The sequence below is a fragment of the Trichosurus vulpecula genome, chromosome 1 (assembly GCF_011100635.1).
Source record: "Trichosurus vulpecula isolate mTriVul1 chromosome 1, mTriVul1.pri, whole genome shotgun sequence".
NCBI classification, from domain to species: domain Eukaryota; kingdom Metazoa; phylum Chordata; class Mammalia; order Diprotodontia; family Phalangeridae; genus Trichosurus; species Trichosurus vulpecula.
The window spans coordinates 397,790,790-397,811,434 of record NC_050573.1 but is presented as its reverse complement, the minus strand read 5'-3'; the positions used below and the strand labels follow the sequence as shown (position 1 = coordinate 397,811,434).

General features: G+C 39.8%; 1 non-coding gene across 1 annotated transcript; it reads right to left on the bottom strand.

Annotated features, from left to right (window-relative positions):
• Positions 1-18,297: 18,297 nt before the first annotated feature.
• LOC118835159 lies at positions 18,298-18,404 on the bottom strand. Its single transcript, XR_005009492.1, has one exon. It is a non-coding gene; the product is annotated as a U6 spliceosomal RNA (small nuclear RNA).
• Between the last annotated feature and the right edge of the window lie 2,241 nt (positions 18,405-20,645).

The window sequence follows — 20,645 nt, the reverse complement described above, 5'->3', positions numbered from 1 at the left end:
TTCTTTACAAGTAATAAACAGAGACCTAAAAAAGTGGAGAAAGATTAATTGCTCATGGTTGGGCCATGCCAATATAATAAAAAATAACAATACTACTCAAATTAATTTACTTAGTTGGTGCTATACCAAACTACCAAAGAATTACTTTAAGAATATTAAAAAGAAAATTCATCTGGAATCAAGAATCTCATGGGAGAAAAAGAAGGTATGAAAGGAACCTAGTAATTTCAGCCTTTGAATTAGTCTATAAAATAATAATCATCAAAACTATTTAGTGCTGTTTAAAAGATAGAAAAACCCATCAGTGGGATAGATTAGGAACACATGATTCAGAAGATGATGAACATAATAGCATAGTATTTGATAAATTCAAAGATCCCAGGTACTATGGTAAATATTCACTATTTGACAAAAACTTCTGGAAAAAAAACTGGAAAGCAGTCTGGCAGAAACTAATTTTGACCAATGTCTCAAAGCTGAAATCCAGAAACCTTGCCCCCTGACCTCTATTTTTGCCACCACTGTCTTTTTATTCCACTATTGCCAAAGAACCTTGTTTCAGGCCTGATCCAGGCCACCTACCTGCTTCTGGCCTCTTTACTCCGGAGAATTCCCACGTAGTCCTATTGGCCCCAGTCCAGGCCTCCAGCCTCTGTATTTGCCCCACATCTCCTAGCTACTATGATGTGGGCTTCCTGGACCTCTTAGGATGCAATATAATCACCTGATAAAAGGTTTTATTTAAAGGAAGGGCCCTGAACAGTCGTTTCACTCAACTCCCTCTCTCCAGCCACTCATACTCTGCCTAGATATATTCCTTAGTAGTTAGCATACTCTCACCTGCTCAAATTCTCTTCCTCCCAGTGATTCAAAACTCCTGCCTTCTGAACTACATTCTCTGTTTCCCTTCTGTTCCCCCTCCCCTCCCACTCCCTCAACCTTAACCCCACCCCCAAAATGTCCCACTCCAGAATGACTCATCCCTTCCACTGCACTGTCTAAAATGCTTGCTCAAAAATTAACAAACCTAGTTTCATCTTAGACCTTTTTCCTTTCACAGCACTACCATATTTATAGGCAATTAGATGTCACCGCAGATATAGCTCTGGATCTGAAGTCAGGAAGACCCAAGCTCAAAACCTGCCTCAAACATTTACAATGCTTCTGACCTGGGTCAGGGCACATTTTAACCCTCATCTGTAAAGAGAAAACAATAACAGCGCCAACCTCTCAGGGTTATTATAAGGATAAAATGAGATAATATTTGTGAAGTGCTTTGCAAACCTTAAAGTGTTATATAAATGCTTTCTATTATAATAGCATGAATATGACAGATCTTTGGGGTGCAGAGGACAGAACACCGGGCCTTGAGTCAGAAAGAACTGAGTTTACATGTAGCCTCAGCACTTACTAGCTATCTGACAAGTCACTTCACCCTGTTTGCCTCAATTTCCTCATCTGTAAAATGAGCTGGAGGAGGAAATGGCAAACCCCTCTCATATCTTTGCCAAGAAAATCCCAAAAGGGGTCATGAAGAGTGAGACACACCTGAAAAAAACCAAATAAACAACAGCAAAAACATAATAATCTTCATGCACCCAAGTCTCAGACTTGGCACCCTCCTAAGGACATTGTATCACTGACCACTGCTTCCAGTCCTGATTGCACTTGCAGTTTATCCCCCAAATCACTCGTCTTGGTGGAAAATCTGAGTAGTCCTCATTCCGCATTTCCATTCTTTCCCTCTGTGACAATCGCTTGGCAACTTGCCTTCTTTCCAGGTTTACAGTATTCAAATTGATCGCCTGCTCCAGGTGCTGGATCAGAGCAGTCAGGTGGTGCAGTGCATAGAAGATCACAGATTGACATTTGGAGCAGACCTCAGAGGTCATCTAGTCCAATCTCCTGATTTTAGAGATGAGGAAACTGAGACCTAGATGGGTTCAGTGAGTTGGCCAAGGGGCAGCAGGGAAACTTGCCTATCTCTTGGTTATTTTTGTCTGCATTGCTTCTTCTTTTACAGCTGCATAACTGACCTGCAATCAGAAGCCCCTTCTGGCTTGCCCTGCCGATAAATTATATCACCTGACTGTGGACAGCCTGAAGTCACTCCTCACCATCTGGTTGTGACCCCTACATTGACTTGCTTCCTTCTCCTTCCCACTCAAGCCAGCCTTGTCTCCTCTAGCAGGCAATGGCCACCAGCTCACCCCATTCTAGGATTCCCAGAAGGGGGCGTTGGAGGTAGGGTGGGCAGGGAGTGGAAGGCTAAAAGACTCTAAAATGACCCTCAGGTGAATTTTAGGCAGAGTTGTACTGATGAATATTTAACAAGTGGCTCCAGTGGAAGGAGGGGAAGCTGTATGCAAGTTTAATCTGAATTATTAACGTTTTCTCCATCACCTTAAGTCTGGACAATCAGTCAACAAAACAATAAATCAAGTTCTGATTTGTTGCTTTTCCTAATTTCTGAGGTGTAAATAATCACACAGAAAATTTAACAATTGACAGCTATAGGAGCTGGAAGTCAGAGTTGTGGTAGTGTGGAGAAAGGTGGTGGTGGAATGGTGGAGGGAGTGGGGGAGAAAGGAAAAGGGAGAGAAAGAGGGAGATGTCGGAGAGGGACACGAGAGAAGGAGGAGGAGGAGAGAGGGAGAAGGGGAGGACAAAAGAGAGAGAGAGAAAGGGAGAACATTTTTACTGAACAGAGTAGGCCCTCCATAAATATTCCATCAATTTAGAGCTGGAAACAATCTTAGATGTCATCTAGTCTAAGGCCCTTATCCTATTGATGAGGAAACTGAGGGCCAGAAATGTTAACTGGCTTGGCCAAAGACATAGCATCAGAACCAAGACCTCTGATTCCAAATCCAGGGCTCTTTCCACCCCACCTCACTGGCTCCCCAAAATGAGCTACTGAATTCATTTCATGAATCTTTTTTCCTCCACTAATTAGTCCATAAATAAAGAAGAAATACGTATTTAGAAATGCTTGTCTTTATTACTGGTTCCTGAATTGAGCTAAAAGTTCTCTAAAAAAGAAAGACAGGAGATGGCAAAGTGATAAAGGGGAAAGATAGAAGAAAAGGGAAGAAGAAAAGCATCACAGAAAAGTTTAAAAAATTTAGTAAACAAATGATTTGCAAGCCTCCTATTAACCATCAGTTCAACTTCCTCCTCAAAGGAGACTTGGAGAGAACTGGCAACAAGCCACCAGTGCTCCTGGATTGAACTCCTTTCACCTTCTGTCCCCTGGGCTCTAAACAAAAATGTCAGTTCCCACTTTGCAACTGATTAGTCTAATCCATGCAAAGTGTAAGTTAAGTACCCTAATTTAAAATTAATCAGGTAGGTGGATTCATTAAATGTGGTAAACGAGACACTTTCTTTAAGTAGCCTGTGACAGATGTGAAAACAATGAGACCCAAGCAGAGCATCTCCCAAACGTAAAAGAAAGTCATCATGGAAGAAGCTCATTTCCCTATTTACAAGGCACTAATTTCACTGTTACTGGGCAAGAGAAGGGGGAGGAAGCATGTTCCTATGAATTTTCTTTAGTAAAAAGAGGAGCATTTTGTTTTTTAAGCTTTTTTTTTCTCAATTAGGCAGGAACTTACCCCAAAGTTATGGAAATCAAGTAAAGGGACAGCATCCTGAAGATTTTTGTAAGGATAAAATGAGATAATATTTGTAAAGTGCTTTTCAAACCTTACAGTGTTATTTAAATGCTAGCTATTGTAATATACATATAATACTATAAATATGACGTAAATCTTTGGGGTGTAGTGGGTAGAACACCAGACCTGAAGTCAGAAAGACCTCAATTCAAATTCAGCCTCAGTCACTTACTAGCTATAGAGTAAAAAATATAGCTAGCTAGCTAGATTTGGTGATTAGAAGTCAGTCAATAAACATTTATTAAGCACTACTTCATGCTAGACACTGTGCTGTAGGTACAAAAACAGAAGTGCAGATAGACTTGTCTTCAGAGAGCTTACTGTCTAGACACTGAAAGCAAATGGTATATATAAAGGTATATGCAAAATAAGAGATAAAAGGTGATTTGGGAGAAAGGGATTATCACCAGATGAACTAGGAGGGTTAAGGAAGTTTTGTCCTCTTTTGTTTTAGAACTAGGCAGATTTGAGCATATTTGCCCACAGATGGAACCAAAAAGAAAGGGAAGAGGTTAAAGATGGATGAAAGAGAAAGTGGGGGGGGGAGGGGCGGAGTGGGGGGAAGGGAGGGAAAGAAATAGAAAGAGAGAATGAACTATGACTGGTACAAGGTACTGAATGAAATGGGAGGAGAAAGGATCCCTTAAGGACACAGGAGGAAGGATTTCACCAGTGAAAGCAGCAGCCATCACCCCTGCAGCTACATCTACAATTTTAGAATTTTTGAAGATCGCTTTGAGGGCTATGAGAGGTTAAGGTGTTGTGGTTTGGAGTGCTGGGAGCCCCAAAATATAAGGGGTACACTCACGACTTCTTTCAGTCAAAGTGAGGTTTATTTGTGAGATCAATACAAGTGGGCTAGATTCTAAGTGAATCTGCAAATTTGATGATGATGGGACTGATACTTATATACAAAAAAAGGGGAAAGGGTCAGTGAAAAGATCTTGATTGGATTAAGGAGTGGTAAGTAGCCTGGGTTGGGCCAGGGGCAACAGTGAAAAGGTCTAGATGGGATTAAGGAGTATCAAGTAAACTAATTAAGTAATCAAGGTGGGCTGCTGTGGGCTATATGCCTTAGGCAAGATGCTAGGGACTGGGCTGTTGAAATATATGGGAAAATTCAAGGTCCAGGTCCCATCACCCCATCAAAGTGACTGGTCTAGCAGTCATGAGATTTGAATCTATGTCTTTCTGACTACAGGGCCACCAGCTATCAGCCAACTTTGCGATGATGAAGAAATGCTTCTGCGAAGAAATGTTAAAACTTGTGAAATTCACTCATTTTTTTCAGAAACAATAATGAAGCCAGGTGAGAAAAATTCAAATAAATAAGTGATTAAGGCTGTATTTTTTTTTATAAAAAGGACTCAATTCAGTGAATTCATTAACTCAACAACAATATGTATTTAAGAACACTGTGCCAGGATGAGAAGGGTGAGATAAAGGTATATAGAACATAATCCCTCCCCTCAAGGAGTTTATAATATAGAAAGAAGTTTATGATCTTGAGTCTTTAGCCCTGATATAATATGGAGTCACTGTCCTTATGCTCTCTTTACACGCCCAAAATAGCAATAACAACAATCCTGAAACCAACGTTATATTTCTTAAATGGTTAGAAAAACATGGCATCAACATCCAATGACCAATAATCCTATATGCCCCAGTCAATAGAGCAGCATGATGTTAGTTTTCCTTGCCCTAAATCCTATGCTTTGAAAAGCAGCTATTTGTTCTAATGGGTGTAACGGCAGAAAATTACCTCAGGTCAGGCTCAGGATTCCACTATGTGTTCTTTCATATGTGCACAAGCAATTGGAGGTTAGTAAACAAAACCCTATATCCCAATCCCCTACAAGAAAGCGTGTGGGCAGAACAATTTCCCTTCATCTGAAAAGGTGTTAGCTCTCTCTGATCCATAAGATCAGTGACTCCACTTTATCTAGGCTACCACTATGTTTAATAATGTTGGTAATAAAGTAATAAGAAAAATTTCCTTTGGTTTCCAAAAGGCTTGTAAATCTCCACTGGAGTCTTGCTTACTCAAACAGAAATGCAAAGTGGCTACTACTTGCATTTTAGTAGCAGCCCAGGGCAAGAGGGTGAGAACTATTTGTTTAAAGATTGATTGAGGATTGGAACTCTGAATAATGCCAGCTGGTACCAGAAGCAGCACCTCAAACAGAGGTAGGTTCAGCAATGAGGGAGACTGTCTCAAAAAAAAGAACAATGTTTGGATTAATTTAGTGTAAAAAAAAAAACCCAAAACTTACTCTAGTGTGGTTGGCCTTTGTAGGCATACCACGTAACTTCCATGTAAGTGGTAGATAACATTTCCTTCGCTATATAGGGGTATAAGAATATGCCGCAACTTTCATAGCTAAAACACAACAGTATGTACACCGGGGGGAAATGATGCACTTTTGGCAGATTTGTTGAAAGTCACATAGCTACTATTGCATTGTCTGCTTCAAAATTGAGGCTAAAACCTAATCCAAAGGGAGGCTGGATGGACAATTAAGTTTATTCCCTTAACATTATTGCCAAATATCTACTTAACAACCTCTCCCTTCCCCTGTTTGATTTGGGGTCTAAGTTCAGATTTTTTTTAAAGAGAAAAAATATTCTGAGCCCTGACCAGTGTAGTAAACCATCATGATTTGAGACTACTGATGATGAAGAATACTGCCTTCCTCCCCAGCCCCAAACCCCACTGACAAAGATATGATGGACTAGAGGTACAGAAATACACATTCAATTCTAGACATGACCAATGGTTGATCTGATGATTTGCTCAACTATATTTGTTGGTTATAAGTGAAGCCTTTATTTGAGGGCTGAGCAATGAGGGTGATTAAAAAAAAGGAAGAAAAGAAAGAAAAAAATCATTGAAACATTTTTAAAATACATGGAATAAAATGGAAGAAAGCTCAGGAGACAATAACAAGCAGGGCAGGCTTTTTTCTCTCATGTTAAGTTTAATATTTATATGCTTTTGTAAAAAAGAAGAAAAGAAAAAGTAAACTATACTTAACAGCCATTCACAATTCCCTTTTCTGTTCTTTGTTAAAATGTTCATGTTTGTTGAAGTTTTACGTTCATAATAAAATGTTTTTTTTAAAAAAAAAAAAGAAATTCCAATGGCTCACCATTACCTTTAGGACAGAATATAACCTCCTCTGTTAGGCACTTAGAGCTCTTTACAGCCTGTCCCCTTCATAGCTTTCCAACCTAATTATTATATATTATTATTCTCCATTATGTCTACATACCAATTAAACTGGTTTTCTTGCTTTCTCTCTCACACAACACTTCATTCATTATCTATGTGCTGTTGCAGATAGATATCTGTCCCTGGTGCCTGGACTGTATGTACACCTTTCCTCATTTCCACCACTTGGGATGATTGGTTTCCTCCAAAAAGACTCAGTTCAAAGTGCTATTTTCTGTATGAGGCCTTTCCTGGTTCCCCCAGCTGCTAATGTCTTCCTTCCAAGGTAGTCAAGACATATCTGTTTTGATGTGCATATTGTTTTCTTTGTTAAAATGTAAGCTCCTTTGAAGGGAGGAACTGTTTATGCTTTTTATTTATATCCCCAGTACCTAGTACAATGCCTGGCACACAGTAGGTGCTTAATAAATTTTTGTTGATTGACTTATCATCTTCCTCAGTTCTTACGTAATTTTAAATAAATTATTTTTAAATTTTTAAAAATTGTTGAGTTTTTTAATTAAAATTCTAAAAATTAGACTATTAGAAAACATGATTTTAGGAGGGAAAACATTTATAACAAACATATAAAAGAAAGTTTCTCTAAAAATGCCACAGCATTCTTAGCATCACTATTACAAATATATTTTAAAGTTTCAGCCAGTTCTCCAGAACAATGGTATCAAACTAAAATAAAAACAGCAACCATTAAACCATATATGAGGATCCCCACAGGCCACATATTGACTTAGAAACCACACATGCTTATATATTTCTTTTTTGTTGTTAATACATCAACACATTAAAATTACATATGAACTACATTTTAATCTGACATGGGCCACACACTTGGAAATATTGTGACTGGTGGTATTTTTGACATTCCTGCTCCAGAAAAACCATATTTTGTTGACAAAACAATAAGCGCTTATTAAATGCCTACCAGGTGCCAGGCATTGTGCTCAATACTGAGGATACAAAGAAAAAACAAAAATAGTAACTGCAATCAAAAGCTTAAACTCTAATAGATAAGTTGATTCAGCTAAAACATAATTGTCCATAAAGAACAAGCCAGATAGTTTTCTGATGAAGAAATCAAAACTATATAGCCATATGAAAAAATGCTCTAAATCATTATTGATTAGAGAAATGCAAATGAAAACAAGGGGAAAATGACAAATGTTGGAAGGGATGTGGAAAAAAAGGGACACATACACTGTCGGTGGAACTGTGAAATGATCCAAACATTTTGGAGAACAATCTGGAATTATGCCTAAAGAGTTATAAAATTTTGTATGCCCTTTGACCCAGCCATCTCACTATTAGGTCTGTTTCCCAAGGTGATCAGGGAAAAAAGAAAAGAAATTATATGTTCAAAACATTTACAGCAGCTCTCTATGGTGACAAAGAACTGGAAATTGAGGGCATGTCCATCAGTTGGGGAATGGCTAAACAAGTCGTGGTATATGATTATAATGGAATACTACTGTGCTATAAAAAATGATAAGCTGGATGATTTTAGGGGGGGGGGAACATGGAAAGACTTGCATGAAATAATGAAGAGCGAAATGAACAGAACCAAGAGAACATCACATACAGTAATAGCAATATTGTTCAAAGAACAACTGTGAACAACGAAGTTATTCTGAGCATTATAAATATTCAATTCAACTACAAAGGACCTATGAAGGGAGATGCTATCCACCTCCAGAGAGAGAACTGATAAATAGAAGTATGTATGTGTTTCTGTGTGTATATATATATATATATATATGTCAGGTGCATAGAATGGGGTGGGGAGGGAGGGAAAGAGAAAGTTTGGAACTTTAAATGTAACCAAAAAAAATTTTTTTTTTAAAGAATAATACAGTATATGTAACAAATACATTCTCCAGTGAAGCCCAAACCATTTTAAAATGTAGTTCCTATCTGATTTTAATGTGTTCATGTCTTAATTTAAAAAAAGAAATACATCAGCATGTGTGGTTTCTTAGTCAATATGAGGCCTGCAGGGATCCTTATGTACAGTTTAGTGGCATCTGTTTCTAGTTGAGTTTGACACCATTGTTCTGGAGTATTAGTTATCTTCTATGACGAAAAATATAATGAATACCTGATTTTGGAACGTTTCATATAGGCTTATGTTTAAAGATGTTGTTCTGTAGGCAGACTTCAAAATCCTTCCATTTTCCCATTTGGGGCCGGGATCTTTTTTTCCTCCTGTTCTTCACTAGGTGCCCACAGTCTCCTTACGCTGCACCCTCATTGATTTCCTTCCTTTCCCTCAACCTGTCTTGTCTTCATTGTTTCTTGCTGTAAAATTATCTACTTCCTCAAGATTCATCAAAATTCTAGTTTTCTGAGTACCCTGTTCCTAGCTGTAGGCCAATTACAAAGTTCTACGGTAAATATATTCATGTCAGCATATTAACAGCTGATAAGAATTTAATGAGTACCCCTTCCTGGGAGTATTTGCATTTTAAAGGGGGATATATTAGTTATTCTGGCCCAGCAGCATTGAACTTGAAGTTCCAGACATAAGTCAGAATCTCAGCTCTGTAATGTACTGTGTGTGGGACCTTGGCTAAGTTACTTAACACTTCCCTGGGTCTCTGTTGTCTCCTCCATAAAATGAAGGATTGGAATGGATGATCTGAAGTTCCCTTCCAACTTCCCATTCAACACACTATAGATCCAAAGAAATTGCTAATAGTGGAATTTCAGGCATCATGATAGGCTAGGAGAAGAGTAAGCTTTTCCAGGGTATTTTTCCTTTCAATCTTTTAAATCTCACAATTTTTTTTCTGTTTACCAGAAGACCAAACCTGCTACTGACCACCTGGTAATAGCTAACGTTAATATGGCATTTTAAGGTTCTGCAAAGTGATATACACACACACACACACATATATATGTCACACATACATATAATCACTATATATAACACTTTATTATCTAATATCTAAACCACATTATTCTATAATACTTTATGTATCTCATATATTTATGTATATCTCTATCTATAATATATACACACATATGTATGTATATATGTTTGATCTTATATCTATACGTATATACAATTATACTATATAATATATATTCAATCTTATATATATGTATCAAATGAGATTTATATGTAAATCTTATTTTGATCCTCACAACAATCTCGGAATGCAGGTGCTATTAATATCCCTGTTCTATAGATGAGGCAAACAGAGGTGAAGTAGCTTGCCCAGGGTCACACAACTAAAAATATGGGAGGTGGAATTCACACTCAGATCTTCTGGGCTCCCAGTCATCTAGTTTCCACATGCCATGTGATTTTATTTTTTTTCCTTTAGTGGTGAGGTATCTGTGCTGATAGATCCACAGTCTCCCCCTTGTGATTCAGGCCATGCATTAGCAAGATGAGAACAGAATAAAGTAACTCACCTTCAAGAGAAATCAGGCCATGTCTCACTTACACATTGGTCTAGCAAACTGAGCTGACTGGTCTTAGAGGATTCAAGTGTGGTCCAGGTAAATCAAGGCAGAAACTTTCTCACCATCCTGGCTCGCAAGGCACAGGCTCATTATTCAGGTTATGGGATCTTTGGAGTGACTTATACCACATGTTTATCAGCCAATCTTAGTCTGGGATCAGCATGCCGCAGTGGACAGGGCACATTAGAGGACCTGAGTTCAAGTCCTGGCTTGGTCACTTTTAGCCCTGTGACTTAGAGTAAGTCTCTCAACCTCATCAAACCTGTTTCCTCCTCTCCTATAAAAGAGGTAATAAACCTTCCATCATCTACTTCATAGAGATGTCAGAAGGAAAGAGCTTTGTTAGTCTTTTTGTTGTTGTTCAGCCGTTTTTCAGTTGTGACTGACTCTTTATGTTGCCATTTGGGTTTTCTTGGCAAAGTGCTTTGCCATTTCCTTCTCTAGCTCATTTTCCAGATGAAGAAACTGAGGCAAACAAGGTTAAGTGACTTGCCTAGGGTCACACAGCTAATGAGTATCTGAGGCCAAGTTTTGAACTCAGGAAGATGAGTCTTTCTCACTCCAGGCTGGGCAATCTATCCACTTTTGTTAGTCTTATGTATTGGCCATCAAGATGGGCTCTTAGCACTCATTCAACCAAGTACCCTTGAAGAGTTTGGCCTTTGTTTCCTTGATTAAAATAGGAGTCCTTGATGACCTCCTTGCCTCAAGGGAAAGCCTAGTTTACACGGGTTTGAGTGACATGTTTGTGACATCAGAGGCTTTTAGACCATGTGGGTTTAAGTCATCACGTGGGTGAGTTGCATGTGTGACTCACCTGTGACCCCGAACAAGATATATAAACCCAGAGGTTGGCTTCCTCCCTTGGAGCTCTGAGCCACAGCAGGAGTGGCGTGTGACTCTGGGCCAGCTGTTGTTATAAGTTCCCTGGCTTTGGAGAAAAGTCCGATGTTGATGCTGGTAACTGTATATTGCTATTTTGTCAGATGATAATCTGTTGATTCATGTTTATTTGCTCTGTTTGTATTTGCTCTGAAGCTCAGGGTGCTGGCCTTTCCCCCTGAGCTGAGTGAATGATATTTGTATGTTGAATTAAAGTAAGATTGTTAACCCCTTAATGTTGCTTTCCTTAGTAAAGCAGATCAAAAGAACCTGGGCTTGCAGCGTTCTTGTTGTTGGGCTTGTGTTGGTCTTTTCACCACAGCAGTTGCTAGCTGAATTGTTGAAACATCTTAGCACACTATATAAATTTGCTTAATATCTATTAAGGATAAGTTGTAAATCATAGCATACATAAGCGCTGGTGTTATACTGTGAGCAAGGAGGAGACTTTTCCCTTGTGTCCAAGGAGTTACATCCTGAGCAACCATTCCCTCAAGGCACAGGCAGGAGTCATAATTGTACCATTCTATATTCACGTGTTCGACAGAGTGAATTAGCTTCAACAAACTCTAGGCATAGTCATTCCTGTGCCCCTAGCTTCTGACGTGGGAGCATTAATTATAGTTCCACTGCTCACATACTTTTGTCTAAGTAACAAGATGTGAGCTTAGTGGTGCTACACCCCAACCTCCCAGAATCCCCTTGGCTGTCTCTGGGCTCTGCTTAAACATTTCCAGCAATTACTTTTCAGTAGGCTGCTCACTCCACTATAGGCAGATCCACTTTCAGGCAATGTGTTTTAGTGGAAAGGGCAATGCAATGGGCTCAGCCGTTTACCACCTACGCAACCGGGGGCAATTACCTTCACCTATCTGCCCTCGGATTTCCTCAGCTATAAAATGAAGAGGTTGATCTAGATGAGCTTTCAGGTCCCTTCCGAACTCTAACTCTATTATTGTTTAATTCAGTTTTTATTGAGTGATTTAAATGGGTCAGAAATCTGCCTCCCTCCCTGTAATGTCTAATTGGTTCTGATTTCTTTCCTTTCCTCTCACCTCCTCTCTCATAGCCTTGATGCAGAACAGGTCTGATTACCATTCCATATGATGGTCCTTTGCATGCTGGAGGACAGCTGTCAGGTTCTCCAGCAGTCTTCTCTTTCACGAACCTAACATCCTCAGCTTCTTCAGCCATTCCTGCATCCCAAGTCCCTCTCAGTATTGTCCACGTACAGGCTCACCCTCTACCCAATCATACTCCTGCTACTGCACTGAAGAGTGGAGACCATCCAGCGTGCAGGACGCAGCTTCCCTTAGTGTTCCTTCACCCTTCTTGTCACAGTCCTTCCAGCATTAATTACTGCTGGGCTGCAGACCACTTATAACTTTGACAGACGTACGATGTTTCTAGAAAGAAATATTGTCAGTCTTTCAGTCAGAAAATAAGCATTTATCAAAAGCCTACTATGTGCTAAGTTAGCTGGGGATACCAAGCAAAAGAAAGTCTCTGCCCTCAAGGGACTCACAATCTAATAACTTTGGACATTTTTTCCTAGGCTGTGTCACACAGCTTTCTTTCTTCATGACGTGGGGATGGAGGCTGGGGAGATACAGAGAGAGATGGAGATAGAAAAGGACAGAGACAGACAGAGAGATGGAGGGGAGGGAGGAAGACAGACAGACAGAGAGACAAACAGAGAGATAGAGATAGACAGAGAGAGAGAGAGACAGAGAGGAGGAGGGAAGGAGCCAAGGTGGACAGGGATGGGGGAGGGAGGGAGAGATCGTTCCTTGCAACTTTTTGAGGTAGATGATAAGCTGGAGGTTTTGTCTGAATAACGCTAAAAAAAAATTAAAATTCTATGGTGCTATGGGGGTGGGAAAGAGACGGGCAGAGCAGTGGTTCAACTGCTTTCCTTTGAAGTGTGTCTAACTGGCGGCAAGGTTATTTTAATTGGTTTTTAGTAGCATACAATGTAACCTTGCCTAGTAAATCCATCCGAGGCAGAGTACGAGATTGCCCTCTGCTGCCTAAAGGTAAAATTACTTCTTTGCTTTCCTAATTGACATTGTCTCAGATACAACTGAAAGTTTTATGGCCAACCTGGATTTTAGAGATTAGGTAGCCTGATCTCTTCACTTTATAAATGGAGAAGTATGATGAGTTTAGCGCTAACACATTAATGTGAAGCTGAAAGAAAATGGAAAGAAGGCAAAGGAGTAATTGAAGCCAGCATAGAAGATGGAAGATTATTTAGCAACTTAAATAATCTGAAGTCTCCAAGCTTAGGAAATGTATACACACACATGTGTACATACTCATATACACCCACTGCTACCCTCAGGGGCCAACTAGAGGAAATTTAATTTTTCCTCCATGAATAGCTATTCAAATACTTTCAGCAGCAGCATGGCATTGTAGATACGAGTATTAGACTTGGTGTCATGAAGAGATGGATTCATAGCTCACTTCCAACATGTAATAATTGGGTAACCCTGGGTAAGTCATTTTCCTTCTCCAAGATTTTATTTCCTCCACCATAAAATAGAGACAGTACCACCCATCTTATCAAGGTAGTTGGACTTCAAGTGAAACTTTTAAGAAACTCTAAAGTGTTTTATGAATGTCTATTGTTATTATTATTGGAAACAGCTAACATGCCTCTTCTAAGTCTTCAGTCCCTTCAGCCAGTCTTCTGAATGTTTTCCAGCTAACCAATCCTTCCTAAAATATAGAGACCACAATTGAACACAGCACTCCATACATGGTCTGTCTAGAGCTTACCCAGTCCAGGATACAACACCTTGCTCATTGTACCCTGAGATCACAACAGCCTTTTAAAAATGCAGCAGAGCATTCTGGGGGCTCATATTGTTTATAATCCCACCAAAACTGAGTGCTTTTTCAGCCAAAATGCTTTCAGTCCTACCCCCACTTTCTTGTATTTATGAAGTTGAATTTTTTAATTCAAGTGTTAAGAATTTAGATTGATTTTATCTTCTTAGATATGTATGGCCCCTTCTTCTAGTTCTAGTTTCTCAAGATCTTCTTGGCTCCTGTCATGCAGTTTGCTATCCCTCCCTCACAGCTTTGGGTCATGAATGTCACCTGTGTCTTTATCCAAATTATGTTCACCAGCACAGGGCCAAGACTTCAAAATTGAAGTGACCTTGATAGGCTAGAAAGGTGGTCCAAATGCAAAATGATCAGATTTAATAGAAACACGTTTTGTAAAATTCTATGTTAAGTTAAAAAAAATCAATTACAGAAGTACAGTACAAGATTAAGGAGATCAGACCTGACAGCATTTCCTGTGAAAAAGATTTGTAACTTTTAACCGACTCCATTAAGATTAATTATCAGCTAAAAAGACTAAAGCAATCAGGCTGTGTTAATGGAAATTGTGACAAGATGAAGAGAATGAATAAATGAGTGAGGGAATGAATGAAAAAGCTTACCGTGTGCAAAGCACTGTGCTAATACAAATAGAAAAACAGAAACAGCATGTAAGTGCCCTGAAGGAGTGCACAGTCTAGCAGGGGAGGCTACACAGATGGTGTTTCTGCTGTACATCAGCTGGAAAGGTCTGGTGGTGGTCCTTAGGGCATAGTCTATTTCTGTGGTTGAACCATTTGATGATGGCAAAGGAGAGTCACAGTTCCATTATACTCTGCTGATCAGACCAAATCTGTTTTGATGTGTTTGGTTCTCACCCTTTAAAGAGGGAAATTGAAATACTGGTGAGATCCTGTGGTTTCCAGGAGGATGAAGGTTCTGGGAGCCATGTGATTGACAGAGTGATGGAGAGACCTGAGGATATTTAGCCTAAAGAGAAAATGTTGGGGTTGGTGACTGAACAGCTTTCTCCAAACATTTGAAGAGGTGTCATGCAGAAAGCAGAGGGTTGCTGTATTCTCCTTGAGGGCAGGGTCGTCTTTACCTTTTTTGTATCCTTGGTGCTTAGTACAACGTCTGGACTATTACAAGCTCATAACATGCTTGTTGACTGACTGGTTGAAGCTGAGTGCTGTGATTGGGTCAAAGTCTCGCATCTGGTAAATGGTGGAGCTGGGACTAGGAGCCAGGGCTTCAAACTCTTGGTTTGGAACTCCTTCCATTTCACCAAAGTTAATTTTATTATGTTTAATAACAATTACTCAGTGCTGAAGTTCCTTTTAAGCTTTTATGTTGATAACTAAGGCCAAAGTGAAGACTGAAAAACAATTAAAAATATTTTTTAAAAAACTACTAAAACCAGGGGAATGCAACATGTTACATTCTGCCCTTAGAATTACATTAGAAGTGTTAATGAGATGGTGTCCGAATTTGTAACGCACTTTAGAAAAAACTTTTTCCAGAGCTGGTCCGTGATTATGCTAATATGACATTATTTCTGAATCTGAAGGTTTGACCGTCCCCAATTATAAGGTCAAGGAGAATCCATACATTTACTCATTCATTCTATCATTTATTCACTTGACAAACATTACTAAAGTCCCACCACAATGCATCCAATTGTTGTTCAGTCATGTCCAACTCTATGTGACCCCATGGACTTTGTCCGTCAGTCAGAGTGATTTGCCATTTCCTTCTCCAGCTCATCCCCATTTTACAGGTGAGGAACTGAGGCAAATGGGGATAAGTGACTAACTCAGGGTCACACAGCTTCTAAGTGTCTGAGGCTGCATTTGAACTCAGATATCTTCCTGACTCCAGGCCCAGCACTCCTATCCACCGAGGCACCTAGCTGCCCCTACACTGTACTACACACCTAGGAAGAAATAAAGATTAAGAAGCTTGTCATCAAGCTCAAACTCAGAAAGAATAATTCTCAATAACCTTCTTCAATATAGAGATCTACAGTTTACAAAATAGAGATAGGGTCAAAGATTGAGAGCTGGAAGGGACTTCAAGAACAACTTAAATGTCAGTTAGCTTCTGGAGAGAAGAAACCAATATTTAGTCCACCTTTTATATGCCTCATACAACCTTTGTCTTGGCACCTACTGACTGTCTGGTGATTGAATGAATAGTAGGGGGTTGTACAAGAGCCTTAGAAGATACTGATTATTGGGGGCAGAGCCAAGATGGAAGCTTGAAAGCAGGGACTTGCTTAAGCTCTCCCACAGGTCCCTCCAAACACCTGTAAAAAAATGGCTCTGAACTATTTCTAGAGCTGCGGAATCCACGGAATAGCAGAGGGAAGCAGGGCTCCAGCCCAGGACAGCCTGGATGGTAGCTGAGAAGGGTCTGTCGCACGGAGCTGGGAGTGGAGTGCAGCCCAGCATGGGCTGTGCCAGGACCAACCAAACTGGAAGCCAGGTGGAACAGGCCGTAGGGCCCTGAATCATTGAGCCGTGGCAGTTACCAGACTTCTCAACCCACAAATGCCAAAGACCATGGAGCAGGTTAGTGGAGAAACTGCTGGATCAGAGTGAGAGGAGTGAGCTCTGGGGGCAGCAGAGGTGGTGCAGCTCTGGGGCTGCTTCCAGAGCTCCATCTCCAGTTGCTTCTGGCCCCAGGCCTACCGTGTGGGAAGAATTAAGTGGCAGATCAGAGCGAGAGTGCAGAGTCTGCTTTGCCCTGTTTGGATCTGGCTCACGGTCTGGTCAGAAGTCCAAAACACCACCGAAGAAAATACTACCTTAAAAATTAGATTGGAGCAAGTGGAACCTAGTGACTTTATGAGAAATCAAGATATTACAAAACAGAACCAAAAGAATGAAAAAATGGAAAACAATGTGAAATATCTCTTTGGAAAAACCATTGACCTGGAAAATAGATCCAGGAGAGATAATTTAAAAATTATTGCACTACCTGAAAGCCATAATCAAAAAAAGAGCCTAGATGTCATCTTTCAAGAAAGGAAAACTTCTCTGATATTCTAGAGCCAAAGGGTAAAATAGAAATTGAAAGAATCCACCAATTGCCTCTTGAAAAAGATCCCAAAAAGAAAACTCCTAGGAATACTGTAGCCAAATTCCAGAGTGCCCAGGTCAAGGAGAAAATATTGCAAGCAGCCAGAAAGAAACAATTTGAGTATTGTGGAAACATAATCAGGATAATACAAGATCTAGCAGCTTCTACAATAAGGGATTGAAGGGCTTGGAATGATATTCCATAGGTCAAAGGAGTTAAGATTAAAACCAAGAATCACCTACCCAGCAAAACTGAGTATCATGCTCCAAGGCAAAATATGGATTTTCAATAAAATAGAGGACTTTCAAGCTTTCTCAGTGAAAAGACCAGAGATGAATAGAAAATTTGACTTTCAAACACAAGAATCAAGAGAAGCATGAAAAGGTAAACAAAAAAGAGAAATCATAAGGGACTTACTAAAGTGGAACTGTTTTGCTTACGTTCCTACATGGTAAGATGATATGTGCAATTCATGAGACCTTTTTCAGTATTAGGGTAGTTGAAGGGAATATACATACATACATACATATATCTATATATATACATGTACGTATATATATATAGAGGGCACAGGGTGAGTTGAATATGAAGGGATGGTATCTAATAAAATCAAATTAAGGGATGAGAGGAATATATTGATGGAGAAATGGAGAGATAGAATGGGGTAAATTATCTCACATAGAATTAGCAAGAAAAAGCAGTTCATTAGAAGGGAAGAAGGGGCAGGTGAGGGGGAATGAATGAATCTTGCTCTCATAGGATTTGACTTGAGGAGGGAATAACATACACACTCAGTTGGGTATCTTACCCCACAGGAAAGTAGAGAGAAGGGGATAAAAAAGGGGGGACAACAGAAGGGAGGGCAGATAGGGGGAGGAGGTAATCAAAAGCAGACACTTTTGAAAAAGGACAGGGTCAAGGGAGAAAATTGAATTAAGTGGGAAAGGATAGGATGGAGGGAAATATAGTCTTCACAACATGAGTATTGTGGAAGTGTTTTACTTAATGATACATGTGTGGCCTATGTTGAATTGCTTGCCTTCTTAGGGAGGGTGGGTGGGGAGGGAAGAGGGGAGAGAATTTGGAACTCAAAGTTTTTTTTGTTGTTGTTGTTGTTTTTTTTTAAATATGGAATGCTTCACGAATTTGCATGTCATCCTTGCGCAGGGGCCATGCTAATCTTCTCTGTAACATTCCAATTTTAGTATATGTGCTGCTGAAGCAAGCACGGAACTCAAAGTTTTAAAAGCAGATGCTCAAAAAAAAAGTTGTTTTTGCATGCAACTGGGAAATAAGATATACAGGCAACGAGGCATAGAAATCATCTTGCCCTACAAGAAAGTAAGGGGAAAGGGAATGGGGGGAAGTGGGGTGACAGAAGGGAGGGCTGACTGGGGAATGGGGAATCAGATTATATGCCATCTTGGAGTGGGGGGAGGGTAGAAATGGGGAGAAAATTTGTAACTCAAAATCTTGTGGAATTCAATGCCCAAAACTAAAAAATATTAAATAATATGGAATTTAAAAAAGATACTGATTATTAAGAACAATTTTTCTTAATTTTCCTGTTAATTCCCCCTGGGGAATGGCAATGGTTCAAAGTAGACTGTCCCTGCCCTGGAGGACGTTTATGTTTATTTGGGAAGATTGTATGTCTACAGAAAAAACACTAGAAGACAGTATTGTATACACTTAGAATGAACTTTAGAGGTAATCTCCCTTCTTTTCAGATAGGAATCCCCTTATAATAAAGCTTAAGAGATGGTTTTTATTCTATTTTGGCTTAGGAGCACATGAGCTTTGCTGGCAGTTCATCCATAAGTGTTTCACTCTTTCTGCTCTTGAGCTGAAGTCTAACTCTTCTTTCCTCCCTATTCATTGGTCCTAGTTCAATTCTGCAACTGCAATTCAATAAACATTTTGTCAAGTGCTTAGTGGGCACAAAAGCCCTGGGGACTGGCACCTAAGCTGAGCCTTGAAGGAAGTTAAGGCTTCAATGGGAGCCTCTGGAATAACAGACCAGTGTCTCTTCTCTCTTCCTTTCTACATTGATAGCAACTCAGATTTTTGAAAACATTGTTCTTCAGTTACCAATTCCCTCAACTGGCTCCCATACCTTTTCCACACCTCTGATCTTTTTGGTCATTGTCCTAGGAGCACACTCCTTGTTTCCTTTAAAATGTGGCACCCAGGATTGAAAATGTGCCCTGGCCAGTGCCTAATGGGATTGTGTCCCTAAAGTTGGGCAACAAGGCAGCTAGATAGCAGATAGTGTCAGGCCTGGAGCCAGGAAGATGAGTTTTCCCAAGTTCAAATCTGACCTCAGACACTACTAGCTGTCTTACCCTTGGCAAGTTTGCCTCAGTCTCCTTTTCTGTAAGATGAGCTAGAGAAGGAAAAGGCAAACCACTCTAGTAGCTTTGCCAAGAAAATCCCAAGAGGTCATGCAGAGTTGGACACAACTGAAAAATGACCAACAACAAAGTTGGACAGTCGCCTAAAACTGAACTACCTACTTTAGCAGCCATACCATCTGTCTCAGTTTCCTCACCTATAGAATGAGGATAATCGCACCTACCTCCCAGGATTGTTGAGATTGAATGAGATGTTTGTGAAATCCTTAGCACTGTGCCTTGCATGTAGCAGTCTCTTAAGGTTTTTTTTCCTTATTTTAGGTTAGTTGTTAAAAACCTTGGGCTTTTTTTACATGAACTGCTCTCAAACCAGGTCTCACACTTGCCACAATTGTGCAATGTTTTTTTTATAATCCAACTCCAGAACTTGACATTAATTCCTGCAAAATTTCATCTTCATGACTGTAGTTCTTTTTAACAATAAAGGCAGCATGGGACAAAATCCCATCCTCTTAGTGATTATGACCTTGGCCAATCCTGGGGCTCAGTCTTCCCATCTATAGAAGAGGTCCATAGGACATGTGAGGTCCCTTCCAACTTTCTACTGTCCCATTACTAATCTTTCCCAGATTTATGTTCTCCAAGGACTTGATAGGTGTGAGTTCTAGACATTCATACAAGCTGTTGATTTACAAAACAGTGCCAAAGGACAAATAGAAAATCTGTTCTAGCTTGACGCAAATTCAGTCATCCCTGTGTTTTGACCTCTCCGATATTCATCCGTTGAGTAGCTTTATGACTCACGATATGGCATATTTATGGTATAGATAATATGCACTGTAGGAACTAAAAGGAAGAAAGAGATCACTTTCAATTGGAGTGTCCTGGCAAGGCAAAGTACAACGCAAGCTAGACTGTAATAGATACAAGGGGTTTAAAATACCTAGGGAGGAGCAGCGATAGACACAGTAGGCATCCAACAAACATATGTGAGTAAAACTTAAGCTTTGTTTTGGGCACAGCTAATAGGATCAGTTTGCTGGAACAGATGGGTTATACAGAGTAGTGGAAGATTAGAAAGGAAAGGTAAATTGGGATCAGATTATGAAAGGCTTT